General features: G+C 31.1%; 1 protein-coding gene across 3 annotated transcripts in view; it reads left to right on the top strand.

The window, feature by feature from the left end:
• Positions 1–14,935, top strand: part of LOC129961804 (tetratricopeptide repeat protein 7B-like) — a 65,727-nt gene that overhangs the window by 39,878 nt on the left and 10,914 nt on the right. The window lies entirely within an intron of this gene.

Here is a 14,935-nt window from a genome sequence, read left to right as displayed (position 1 = left end):
CGGAAAAGTTTATCTTTTTCGTAGTCCCAAGTAATCATGTAAACACAATAAATGTGTTGGTTATTACTTCATCAACTGTATAAAAAAATAAGGTCATTATTTGATATTACACGAACATAAGTACTCACAAGCCCGTCTGCACTTCCTGTAGAATAATTATGGGGAAGCGCTTGAAGTTTGAAGTGATTTTCTTTGTCTGATAAATCAAGTGATAATTTTTAATTGATAGCATGACTATTGCTTTATTATGTTTAGGCACACATGTAACTATCATAACTTTTTTTGCAAAATACATTTTCTATTTAGATAAAATTTCGCAGGAACTCCTTTTAATTCAGTTCCATAGTGATAATTTTAGTTTTTAAAATTCTTTTACCCTCTGTTTGAGCCACCTATAGTCTTAAAACTTTTCTTAATAATTCTGTACATTTTTTTTAAGAGTTTGAAAACCAATAGCTCCATTGAAGGATTGTGGCTGAAGATGATGTTTATAGCTGAAGAACAGTTTTTATAATATTAATGACTAACTGGAGTCATTTAATGACCTAAATCAAAATTTAATTTATTTTCGTATTTTCTATTTTTTTATGTGGGAAACAATAACACCATAATATATAGTAAAATAATGCAGAACTCAGCTATAAATTACTGAACACAGGCTACTTTTTTTTTTAATTAAATATACTGCAGAAGTTGACATTGGAGTCATTTATTGACTTCACTTTGCTATTTGAATGTTTAAAGAATTTGTCCTTTATTAGATTAAATATTCTGCAATAATGGATGTTATAAAAAGTGTAAGATTTTGTTAATGTTTTTGCTAACTATTTTAAATTTGTTCATAAACCCAACACTGCTTATGAATGAAATGATGGAATCAGTAGCCATTGCATTGTCAATTTGATTAAAATTTATACTATTGTGAAGTTGTGGTTTTGGTGATTAAAGAATTGATTTGTCTTTTTCTCTAGAATTGATAATATACCTTCTTTTATTATTAAAAGGTGTGCAGAATTGTTTATTTATCCATTTGTAATTTTATTTAACTATTATTTAAACATTAAAATTTTTCATAAATATTAGTTTATTGAAATATTAAAAAATTACTCTCAGTTGCACATTCGCACCTTCAAAAGTGTATCTGTGCTGCTCTAGGTTAGATAGTCCAGTCTGTTAAGCACCATTGTACTTGTCTTTTTCTCTAGAATTGATAATATACCTTCTTTTATTATTAAAAGGTGTGCAGAATTGTTTATTTATCCATTTGTAATTTTATTTAACTATTATTTAAACATTAAAATTTTTCATAAATATTAGTTTATTGAAATATTAAAAAATTACTCTCAGTTGCACATTCGCACCTTCAAAAGTGTATCTGTGCTGCTCTAGGTTAGATAGTCCAGTCTGTTAAGCACCATTGTACTTGTCTTTTTCTCTAGAATTGATAATATACCTTCTTTTATTATTAAAAGGTGTGCAAAATTGTTTATTTATCCATTTGTAATTTTATTTAACTATTATTTAAACATTAAAATTTTTCATAAATATTAGTTTATTGAAATATTAAAAAATTACTCTCAGTTGCACATTCGCACCTTCAAAAGTGTATCTGTGCTGCTCTAGGTTAGATAGTCCAGTCTGTTAAGCACCATTGTACTTGTCTTTTTCTCTAGAATTGATAATATACCTTCTTTTATTATTAAAAGGTGTGCAAAATTGTTTATTTATCCATTTGTAATTTTATTTAACTATTATTTAAACATTAAAATTTTTCATAAATATTAGTTTATTGAAATATTAAAAAATTACTCTCAGTTGCACATTCGCACCTTCAAAAGTGTATCTGTGCTGCTCTAGGTTAGATAGTCCAGTCTGTTAAGCACCATTGTACTTGTCTTTTTCTCTAGAATTGATAATATACCTTCTTTTATTATTAAAAGGTGTGCAGAATTGTTTATTTATCCATTTGTAATTTTATTTAACTATTATTTAAACATTAAAATTTTTCATAAATATTAGTTTATTGAAATATTAAAAAATTACTCTCAGTTGCACATTCGCACCTTCAAAAGTGTATCTGTGCTGCTCTAGGTTAGATAGTCCAGTCTGTTAAGCACCATTGTACTTGTCTTTTTCTCTAGAATTGATAATATACCTTCTTTTATTATTAAAAGGTGTGCAGAATTGTTTATTTATCCATTTGTAATTTTATTTAACTATTATTTAAACATTAAAATTTTTCATAAATATTAGTTTATTGAAATATTAAAAAATTACTCTCAGTTGCACATTCGCACCTTCAAAAGTGTATCTGTGCTGCTCTAGGTTAGATAGTCCAGTCTGTTAAGCACCATTGTACTTGTCTTTTTCTCTAGAATTGATAATATACCTTCTTTTATTATTAAAAGGTGTGCAGAATTGTTTATTTATCCATTTGTAATTTTATTTAACTATTATTTAAACATTAAAATTTTTCATAAATATTAGTTTATTCAAATTTCAAAAAATTACCCTCAGTTGCTCATTCGCACCTTCAAAAGTGTATCTGTGCTGCCCTAGGTTAGATAGTCCAGTCTGTTAAGCACCATTGTACACACACACACACACACACATATATATATATATATATATACACACACACACCGGATGGGGCATAAATTCGTGCAAACTTCAAAAAATCATAATAACAAAAAGTAATGCTCGAAAAAAATGGCGGCTTGCAGGAATATGTTCAGAGAGCCTTTGGATTTTGTTATTTCCATTAAAAAAATGTATTTAAAAATGACCAATAGATGACTCTAACACATACCAAGACTGTTTATGTAAATCAGTATAGCTATAAAACACAAGGCTGGAAATGGATCTGTCATTCGACGCCAGCAGCATGCTATTGCTACCGGATCGAGCATTAGTGGTGAAATTGTTCTATAAGAATGGTGAATCCGCGACTAAAGCATTGCGACAGTTACGGACGGTGAAAGGAATGAAGGCGAAGAAAAACCCAATTTCATTGAATGGGATATTGAATTCAGTTCGCCGCTTTGAGTAAACGGGAAGATGAGAGGATCGTTCACCAAGTGGCAGACCATCCATCAGGGCTGACCGCATCCCTGTCTTCCAAAGAGTCATAAGAAATCTGGCAGCTGAGATTTCAACGGGGAGTTCCACTGCACATGAAGCAGGTAAAATAACAGGAATTCCGGAAAGGTCGATCCGACACATTCTGCGCGAAATCTTGAAGCTGCATCCATACAAGATAGAGGCATTTCACCAGTTGTTGCCAGCAGATTGCGAGAAAAGATAAGCCTTTGCAACATGGGTGCTCACACAAAAGGAACGTGACCCACAATGGTTACTGAACATCATGTGGACAGTTGAAGCCCACTTTTCATTGCATGGCGACGTCAATACGCAAAACATTCGTATCTGGCAGCATTAAACCCTCGTGCATACACGTCCAAATCACTACATTCTCCACATGTGACTGATGCGGTTTCACTGCGTCCTTCATTCTAGGCCCTTTCTTTTTTGAAGAGCGTTGCCCTGTATCCAGTTGGAAAACCTGTTCCGTCACTGCAGAACGCTATCTTAGGCTTTTGCATTATGCCTACTTTGCAGCAAAGACATGCGTTATCTTCCGTCACCTTCATGCAGGATGGTGTCTCGCCCCAAGTTACTAGTTCCGTCAAGACGTTCCTCCTAGACACATTCACTGAGGACAGAGTGATAAGCAGAGGATGTAAGAATGAGTGGCCCTCACGATCGCCAGAACTTTCTCCCGCAGACTTCTGGTTGTGGGGATACCTGAAGTCTCATGTCTACCGGGGCTCTCCTGCCACTTTGATGGAACTGAAAGATGCCATTCAATTGGCAGTTAGTGGTATCGATGCCAACATATTAAATGCAGCTGTAATAGGCGTAGTTACGTGCCTCACTTACTTAATACCTTGTGGTGGCAGTCATGTTGAGCATCTTTTGCTTTAAAATAAATTGTACTATAATGTTACTGTGCTCTGTTTTCCTAATTTGCATAAACTGACTCGGTATGACCGTGTGAGCGCCATCTAGTCTGTCGATCATTTTTAAATACATTTTTTAATGGAAATAATGAAATCCAAAAGCTCTCTGGACATATTCCCGCAAACCGCAATTTGTTTCGAGCATTACTTTATTTATGATAATTTTTTGAAGTTTGTACGAATTTATGCCGCACCCGGTATATATATATATATGTGTGTGTGTGTGTGTGTAAGCATTATTTTATGTTAAGCAGAATGCAGTTAGAACACTGTGAAGATACTAAGAAGCAGGCATATGTACAAGCTATGAGAACACAGAACGTCATAGGAAAGGAATCGGGAAAAAGCTTTGGGACATTTTATCCCTGGTCTTATATAACTAGAGAAATTGGTAGGGAAAATATTTCTTCATAGTGCTAATATATAATGAGATTTCGAGAAGGATTTTCATTACATGCGTTGAAGAGGTAGGGGAAACACAGGGAGATTTTAAAAAAGAATTTGTATTGTCAGTGGTATTTTGTCTCTTCACGTGGAGTGTGGGAAAGTTAGACTTTTAGTTGATTCAGCAATTTAACAAAGCTTCTCTTGAATTAATTAATTAGAGACAGTGGAATTGGATCACGAAATAAGAGAATATTTTTAGAATGAAGTTACTATGGGCTAAATTAAGATAAATCTTGGAAATTAATTAAATTGAAATTAAAAGTTTAAATTATCATTACAATTTTCCCCCCACTGCAAGACATGGAAGTATGTCGGGGCCCTCGACACACAGCCTTACCTTACAGTGGTGGTCAGGTAAGAAACTAAAATTTAAAGGCATATTAAAAGTGATATCCGAGTTTCCCTTACCTTTACATTAATATAAAAATCATTTTGAACAAGATTATGTGAAGCATAAAAAAGATAAAGTGAAAATAATAATAATCTGTGAAATATATGTGGAAATATTAAATAAACTTAAATATTCAACAACAACAAAAATAATAATAATAAAATGTGCAATATACAAATGATTTTCTGCAGAAACTTAGTCTATTATTGTCTCACAGTCTGTAAGACTGTCTCTATTTGGTGAGGAATGTCTCAAAGAATACTTGCATACAATGTCCTTTAAATAGTAGAAGGCTCACCAAAATCATCAAATTGAATAACAAATTAAATTCACATAGTAGTAATATATCAATATAATTCTGATTTTTGTATGTAACACTTGAATCTGAAAATAATAATATGAGATTCAAAATACTCTTATTGTAACATAAATATTCAAAACAAATGACATAAAAATGTATAATTGTAAAAGAAATCTTTAATCCACTAGTTAGCCAATTAGTGGTGAATAGAAAATCCTTGTCCACCAATTTCTAGTAGTGGGTGAAACTTAATGACCCAAAATCAGGACATCAAGAAAGGGGATGTAATTCTTATTCTCTCTCTACTCTCATCCAGGAATATTTATTTCCAAAGTGGAGAACAACATATCCAGGATAAAAATAGAAAGAGATAGAAATTAAATGTGAGGTTGACCCTATACTCGCATCTCAATAAGACTGAGGTATTTGAATTTATGTTGTGATGGGGCCTATCACATCATCATCATGAAGAAAAGAAAAACTAACTCTTATGAGTGGAGACAACGGGCCAACCTAAGTTGGGGTTTATGTGGAAGAAAAATGAAGAATAAAGGGATTCTTTTTAATTTAAATTATTCATGATTTAATTTTAATTTTTCTGGTGGGTAATATGTTCTTAATTTTGATACATGGACAATATCAGTAGCTTTGTTTGTTAATGCGTTTGGTTTAGTTATTTCATAATTTACATCTGAAATTTTAGTTACTATTTCATATGGACCTGAAAATACTGAAGATAATTTTCTACGATTTGGATAATTAAATTCCTCGTATATTACAATGTCACCAGGTTTGAATGGAGAATCTATAAATCTAGCATCATATCTTATTTTATTTTTATCATGATATTTTTTTGTATTATCTTTAGCTAATTTTCTGGCTTCTTCTACTGGAGGATAGAATTGATTTTGAGTTAAGGGAGGAGGATAAGGTAAAATGCCAAATAACATATATGCAGGAGGAAATTTTGTAACTGAATGGGGTGTTAAATTATATTCATTGATTACTTGTTCTAAAAGTTTAGTCCAAGGAATTTTAGTAGGAGAAGAATTGACTTTGCACTTTAATTTAGTTACTATTGACTGGTTAACTCTTTCATATTTCCCCATTAGTTTGTGGATGATGTGAAGATGATAACAGATGCTTGACACTGTAATTTCTGAGGAAATGTTTGAATTTAGATGAGGTAAAAGCACCATTTCTATCAGTTAATAATTTGGAAAACTTGCTTTAATATATTAATATAAGTTTCAGAATTTTCATTTTGGGAAGGAAAAGTCCAAACATATCTAGTTGCATGATCAATTACTATATGAAGAAATTTTTTAATTGAATTGTAATAGTTATATCCACCAACAGTATCGACAGAAAGACATTCAAAAGGACGATCTGTGGGGGGCACAGCCTGTAAAAGGCCAAATCTCATTTGCTTTTTCTTTTTATTTGATTGACAAATATCACAATGTTTAACAAAAAGTGCAATATCTTTAGTAATATGGGGCCTATAATACTGAGGAGTAATTAAATTTATCATTTTTTGAGTGCCTGGATGCCCAAATTCTTCATGAGCTGTTTGCAAATCTTTTCTCCTAAGAGAAAAAGGTACAACTATTTTAAATAAATTTTTCTTTTTAACTACAAGTACATCATTAATATTTTTATATTTAGTATTATCTAAATTGTCTAAATTTTGATAGTGTTTTATCTCATCTAATTCCAATAAATGCACAGAATGTTGGAGATATTGAGCAGTAGGATGCCTTGATAACATATCAGCTTCAACATTAGCTGTTCCCTTTAAATATTTAACTTCATAATCAAACATGCTTAGTTTTAAAGACCAACAAAATAATCTTCCCCTTAAATTTTTTACATTTTTAAGCCAAACAAGAGCAGCATGATCAATATGAATTATGAATTTTTTCCCATGTAAATAGTAATAAAATTTATCAAGAGCATCTACTATTGCTAAACATTCCAACTCAGTTATACAGTAATTTTTTTCATACGATCGTAAAGTTCTTGAATGATAAGATACAGGATGTAATTTACCAGAACAGTCGGGCTGTTTTAGAATAGCTCCAATGGCTATCTGAGATGCATCACAAAAAACATGAAGAGGTAAATTAGGGTTATATAGTTGTAACACTGGTTTAGTTATCAATTTATTTTTTAACATTTCAAAAGCTTTTTGACAGTCTTCTGTCCATTGCCATGGTGTATCTTTTTTTAAGAAGATTATTTAAGGGTTCTCTAATTTTAGCATAGGAATCAATAAACTTATTATAAACATTTACAGAGCCAAGAAAACCTTGAAGTTGCTTAACATTTTTTGGAGGTTGTAATTTTTTAATACTTTCAATATTATGATTATCAGGAGAAATGCATCCTTCTTTGACTTCATACCCCAAGAAATTAATTTTATCTTGAGCAAACACACATTTAGAAAATTTTAATTTAATGTTTTCTTTTTCACACATTGGAAAAATCTGTTTTAAATGATCATGGTGTTCCTCTTATGAGTTAGAGAAAACTACTATGTCATCAAAATAGTGACATGCAAAATTTGAAAATTTATGTTTATTTAAAATTCTACGAATAGTTCTATTGAATATTGCAGGTGCATTTTTAAAGCCAAAAGGTAGGACTTGAAATTCATATAAACCTTCAGTTGTTACAAATGCCAATTTATGTTTATCTTTATCATGCAAGGATATGTGCCAATATTCAGATGCAATATCCAAAGTTGAAAAAACTTTAGCAGTACTTAATTTATCTAGCAATGTATCTATTCTAGGGAGAGGTTCTGCCTCAGATTTGCAAAAGGAATTAATTTTATGATAATCAATACAAAGACGGCTTTTTCTATTTTCATCTCTTTTATATGCTAATGTTACAGGGGAGGAATAATTACTAGTAGATTCTTTTATTAAACCTGCATCTAACAAATTTTTAATTTGCTTATTTATTTCAATTTCATCAGTAGCAGAGGTTCTATAAGCCCTTTCTGGAACTGGTAAATCAGATGTTAAATTTATTCTAGGGGGTTCCATTCTTATTTTACCAACATCATATTTATTTTTTGCAAACACATGAGAATATTCTGACACCAGAGATAACACAGGTTCAGATAGTTTATTTACAGTCAGAGGTGGGAAAATTTCCTCTGAGGTATTCACTACTTTGACCTTATTATCACTAGTGTTATTATTTTCAACAATATGTAAAGATATATCATTATTATTGGTATGCAAGTTGGTAATAATTTTTCCATTTTGAAATATTTTATTTTTGTCACAATCTATAATTAATTTATATAAACTACAATCTGGTATTCCTAAGATGATTTATGGTAAAGGATTGTCCATAATATATAATTTGATTTTCTTATTTATTTGGCCAATTTTTAAATATATGTCACAAATTTGGGTTAATTGGAACGTTCCATGTGCTTGTTTGACTCTAATAGGGTTTTAATTTTTTCTTGTCAAGTTAAGTTTTTTTACAATATCTGCAGATATAATTGAAAGAGTGGATCCTGTGTCAATAACAATATTTATATTACTATGAGGGTTATAAACATGGTCCAAGTTAGCTAGACTTGGTAAAGTTGAGATGTGTCCGGACACTAATAATTGTAACTGTGCTGGTCTAGGGGCCTCATTAGAAGAATTTGGTCTCATTTTAGAATTTTGAAAACAGCCAAGAGGGACTTCTATGCGCGGGGAAGTCACATTGGCTGTTATTGGAATATTGATCATAAAGTGAGGTTGATAAAAAGGACATGCTTGTGTCCAATGATAAACATTTGGAATACCAATTTGAGTGCAAATTCTACATGGAGAAGATGGTAATCTTTGTTGAAAATGCAAATTATAACTATAGTTATTGTAATTATTGGGACATAGCCTTATTGAGTTATGATAATTTTGTCTAAAATTATTGGGAGCTCGAGGAGTAAAAGAATTTTGAAATTTATAATTAAAATTATGCCTAGGTGTAAAGGGTGCTGGTTGCATTATTCTGATTTTAGTTTCATTATACCTGCCTGGGTTTGGTTCTGAAGATTCTTCCATTTTTAATAGTTTAGTTGTTATTGTAAGCCATTCTGTAGGGGTATTAGGAGCTTTTATGCTAGCTAATTGTTTTAGTTGAGTTGGCAGTCCATCAGTAAGACCTTCTAAAATCAGTTGTGGATTAAGGCCTAACTGTCTGTCATAATTTAATTTTTGATGAAAATAATCAACTAATTTAGAATTTTTTGAATCAAATTTCAATTGTTAAAAGTCAGAAAAATTAACAATATTGGGTTGAATAAACTGTTCAGTTAATATACAACATAAATAATCAAAATTATCAATATTTAAACGACTATTTATATAATGTGTTAAAGCTGACCCTTTTAGAAATTTAGCAATATTTTTAATTTTCCACAAATAAGTTTTGTTATTTTCTTGACAAATTTTGTTAAAATATCCCAACCATAAACCCATTTTCAGGATCAAAAGGAATTATGGAGGGTTCTTGGGCTATTTGATCATTTTCTTTATCAATTTTATTTTCTTTACTTTGAGGGCTTGACACATTTATTTTATCTGGGTCAGTCATTTTTTCAGGTCATAACAACATTAAAGTATATTTCAAATAAAAAACATTATAAATTTATGCATAAAATTTTGATAAAAGGCTAAAAATTTAATATTTTAAATAATACTATAAAAATATAACTTGCAATAATTCTAAAATTCAAAAAGGAAAATCAAAAGGAAAGAAAAACACACATAAATCTTGATTTTCACCGTTGAGTCGGGAAACACTAAACACTTTTTTGATGAATTATCACTTTTTTAATTAATCACAAAAATGCAATTTTGAGTACTGGAAATGGTGACTACGGCAGGGGACGGAAAGCTATTTTTCTATTGAGTTGATAATGTAACACACAAGTGATATTTTTGAAATTTGGGGGATTCAATCTGGCACTGGAGACCACTGGCGAGTATTGTATTGTGGTGATGATATAACAAGGAAATGACGTCGAGATCGGGATTATTCAGCACAGGTAAGGAGCCAGAAAATTTTTATGATGACAAGGAGCCCCAACTCCTTGAGGATATAATTAGCACGCACATGACGATGTGGAGCACAAACAGAAGCAGTGTCGGATGAAGTCGCAGGTTATGGAAGGCATAGGATTCAACGGGAACTGGACCGACTACGGTTTGCGTGAAACGATGTGGCCGGAGGCAACCGAAGGAAACGGCGGTGAAAGAGCTTCGCCACAGAAACATCGCAGCTGGGCGAACCTGGACCGAAGCAGTCATCTTTGGAGCGAGCTGCGGAGGCGCAATACAACGACGATCTCACCCGTGGATTTAATTTTAATTCATTTCATCCTTTTTCACAGGAAACTATCCTTGTCGACTCTTTAATATGTAAGCATTATTTTATGTGAAGCAGAATGCAGTTTGAAGACAGTGAAGATACTTTTAATTTCGTGACGTTTTATTTCATTTTGAAGAAGCATATGTACAAATGATGAGCACACAGAAGGACACAGAAAAGGAATGAGGGAAATAAAGCTCTTGGACATTTTATCCCTGGTCTTATATAAATTGATAGGTAAAATATTTCTTCCTAGTGCTAATATATAATGAGATTTCGATAGGAATTTTCGTTACACGCGTTGAAGAGGTAGGGGAAACACATGGAGATTTTTAAAAAGAATTTGTATCGTCAGCGGTATTTTGTCTCTTCACGCGTAGTGTTGGAAAGTTAGACTTTTAGCTGATTCGGCAATTTAACAAAGCTTCTCTTGAATTAATTAATTAGAGACAGTGGAATTGGATCACGAAATAAGAGAATATTTTTAGAATGAAGTTACTATGGGCTAAATTAAGATAAAATCTTGGAAATTAATTAAATTGAAATTAAAAGTTTAAAATATCATTACATACATACATATATATATATATATATATATATATATATATATATATATATATATATATATATATATATATATATATATATATATATATATATATATGCACACATTCATCTTTACTATATGTAGAACAAAAACTAAATTGAATGCCCAAAAATAAGAGAATATAATATGACTATTATTGACGTGTTTCCTTTTCTCTTATAAGATTTTGTTTAATCTTTATTCTTTTTTTTATATAAATCTGTAATGTATATAAATTAATCACTGTTTGTATAAAATCCCAAAGTGAATAAAAAGTACATTAATGGTAGAATTTTTTCAAGAAGTTTTAAATTTTAGACAACTTATTGTAGCCTTTATTATTATTGAATCTCAATGCATTATTATAATGTTTACATCTAATTTAAAATATATTTCATTATTAGGTAAAATACTGCAGCTTATTTCCATTTATATAACTGTTTGAAATCTAAAAGAAAACAACTATAATAAAATATAATGTGCTTTCATCTGATACAAAATTATTATTTAAAATTATTTTCAAATGAAATAATAATTAATTTTGAAGATATCTTTTTTTTTGAAAGTGAATTTTCATTTTTGAATATGTATCTATCTATGTATCTGAGTTATTATTTTATTAAATAAAATTTACTTACCATTGAACCATTCCATGCTTCTGATTTATCCATGACCAATCTTTGCACTTATCTGTCGCTACAATGCAGATTTGTCAGGGATGTTTGGAAGCCACTCTGTCCAGTGTTGATTACTTGTTAGGTACACTATTTCACTGTTGAATTCCACATAGGATACTTTGGATAATTTGAACTTTAATTGGAACTTTCAGTGGATATCTGTCAAATAATCTCAGTAGGTCACCATAACTGTACCAGGAGTAACTTTTTGGTTATTGTAACCATCTCACCATTGTCCATGTGGTTTCCAATATATTTCTTTTATGTCATAATTATATTGGATCTGACCTGTTTTTCCTGTCCCTGTAGGTCCTGTGATTGCAGCACATGCTGTTATGTGATCTCTTGGTTGTTGTTTCGATTCATGATACTTCTGAATAAATGTGTGGAATCTGCAGCTTAATTTGAAGTTATCTTTGTAAATGTAAATAAATTATCATATTCATGGCAATCATTTTGCAATTTTTCTAACGGATTAATTTCATCAGATTTTTTCAAATTTTTAGAGAAAAAGTACTTATCTTTGTTTCTGCTTTGCCTCAGTACTCCTCGTTTTGTTTTATGTATCCTTTCATCACCTCCCAGTGAGCCTTGTTATTCATTGGTTTCAGTTATGTCAATATTTTTCTGTCTTTGAAAACAACAAAACCTTGAATATGAAATGTTCCATTATTTCCTTGCTTGTATTGGAAACCATTTGTCTCATCATCTTTTAACCAAAAGGGTGGGTGATTTTCAAGGGTGGGGTTGCTCAAGGTGAAACACCAATGTTTAGCTCTCGCCATGTCAGCGCCGAGGAATTAATTGTATTACCCTGAGGCACCAGTTATTCTCCCAGTTAACTGCCACCTGAAAAGAAAAATTGCTGCAACATCTGCTCTAGCGTAAATAAAGAGACCAGAAATTACTTACATTCTGTTTATTGTCATTTTTCCAATTGTATTTATAATTCCTTCTGCATCTCTCATTTTTAATTCCAAATCATCGGCATGAATGTAAATTTTTTTGATTTCTGTGGCAGCAGGGGCTGTATAAGGAAAAATAATACCAAAGGGAGAATACATTTCATTATCATTTATTGTCAAATGTTTAAAATTTACACCGACATCAACATGTTTTTTCAATAGGGCCACAATGACCAGTAAGTTTTAACAGTTATTTCAAATTTTGTTACAAATGTTATAGTAAATTCCATTTGTTTGCAATACAATTGTGTTGGGGCTTTGAGATGCGAAGTCCATATGCACTGAAAAGTACAAGTGCATAGCACATTGTTGTGTCATTGGTCCAAGGAGTTATCATGTGAGGTTTTTTGACAAGTTCATTGTATGTTTGGTTGACTGTTTTCTTGCATCCTGGATACCATGTGTATGTGTAATTTTTCGAAGTCTTCTGTTGCTAGAAGCTTCTTGTTTGCTCTTTGAGGATCTTTTTCTCTTCCAGCTTTTTCTGTGTAAAAGCTTAGATCTTTGCTCACCATGAGTGTTGTGCTTAAAGTAGATATTTTTCCATTTATTTTGGATTTAGATAGTTCTCCTGTTATTGTCATATCTTGTTGTACGTCGCATGCTCTTCCTACTTGTCTCAGAGTGATGACAGTCTTCTTTAACGTTTTATACTTGTAAGTGTTGAACAAATTTCTGGTCATCACATTAGACATGTCTGCGTCTAACACTGTAGGAATGTTTTCCCATCCATCAGATTTAGCTCTTGGAAGAGTATCCCATATTGTTGTAGTTGTTTTCTCGTTTAAAGTTCCATACAAGGTTATGACATTTCAACAAGTTCTAATTCTTTTTTTCTTTTCTTTCTTTCTTCCTTTTTATTTTTTATTTTTTGTTAATTTTCTTTTTATTGTGGCCCTTCTTCTATAATTGGTGTACGAGGTCCATCGTGTCCTTGTTCTCCTCTTGAATTTGCCTCATCCAGGTTTGGTGAACTTCCTCTTGCGAAGTTGATACGTCCTCCATATCACCATGATTGTTTAGAAATCTGTTCGGAGATAACAAAGATGAATTACTTATGATGGTGGAGGGCTAGATAGTGGACTGTTTATTCGTTGTGACAGCAATGACTCGTAATGGTAGTGGTTCCATCCAGAACGTCCTGGCTCACTGGGTCTGGTTGTCTCCTTGGCTGCACAATGCAAACTGATTTCTCCTCCTGACCTCCTTCCGATGAAACCTCGGTTTTTAAAGGGTGCTTTAGTCTCTGCAAATAAAAAGATTACTTCCTTATTGACACTGACACATCTGTTACTTCCACGTTCAATGACTCATTGGACAGCCTACTTTCTTACTTCCTTATATCCGTCCAGTCCATCGGTCCACAAAGGATGATGACAATTAATTTTTGTTTACGTTTAATTCTAATTAATTTTAATTAACCAATTAGCATTTTTTACTGATTTTTTTTCTGTGACTTTCTCTCTATATATATAATATACATGCCTTGTTTTAAATTAAACTCAGGGTTTTGTTTCTTTTTAAAAGCCTGGTTTTCTACCTCATCAAATGTTTCTGCCTTATCCTAAACTGTTTCCTTAATTGTCTTGTAATTTGCATAAACTTCCATTTACTATAAATGACAGTAAAGGGCAAGTTTGTCAGATGAATGATTTTAATTCTAATTCATATGCACTTTGAAGTTTCCTCTGATCTTTTAATTTCTTATGAACATAATGCTAAATACTATGTACAATTCCAAGTTGAAATTAAATTGGAAATTGTAAAAGAAAAAAGATTATTAGTTTTTAAAATATTTTCAACCTTTTTGTTTACAGTAAATGTAAGTGAATAATTTTGTCATTTTATTTATTGGAGTGATTTACTGCTGTGCAATATATTCAGTCTAAGGAGGAAAAAAGTCTTTTCAAATTTTAAACGATTAAGCATGATAAATATGAATTGTATTATATATTTTTAAGTTCAGTTGCATAATTGTAGTATTCAAACAACTGTGTACTATTTTTTATATTGTTTATTATTATTATTATTATTTATTGAAATAATTTTAAATTGTAATAATAGTTATTCTTTCTGTAGTAAAATTGCCTTTTTATTGTACTTATTAATATTTTATTGCTTTTTTTCTGTGTACCTATTAATTAAATATTGTAAATTAAAAGTT

The sequence above is a fragment of the Argiope bruennichi genome, chromosome 2 (assembly GCF_947563725.1).
Source record: "Argiope bruennichi chromosome 2, qqArgBrue1.1, whole genome shotgun sequence".
NCBI lineage: Eukaryota > Metazoa > Arthropoda > Arachnida > Araneae > Araneidae > Argiope > Argiope bruennichi.
This window is presented reverse-complemented; position numbering and strand designations above follow the sequence as displayed.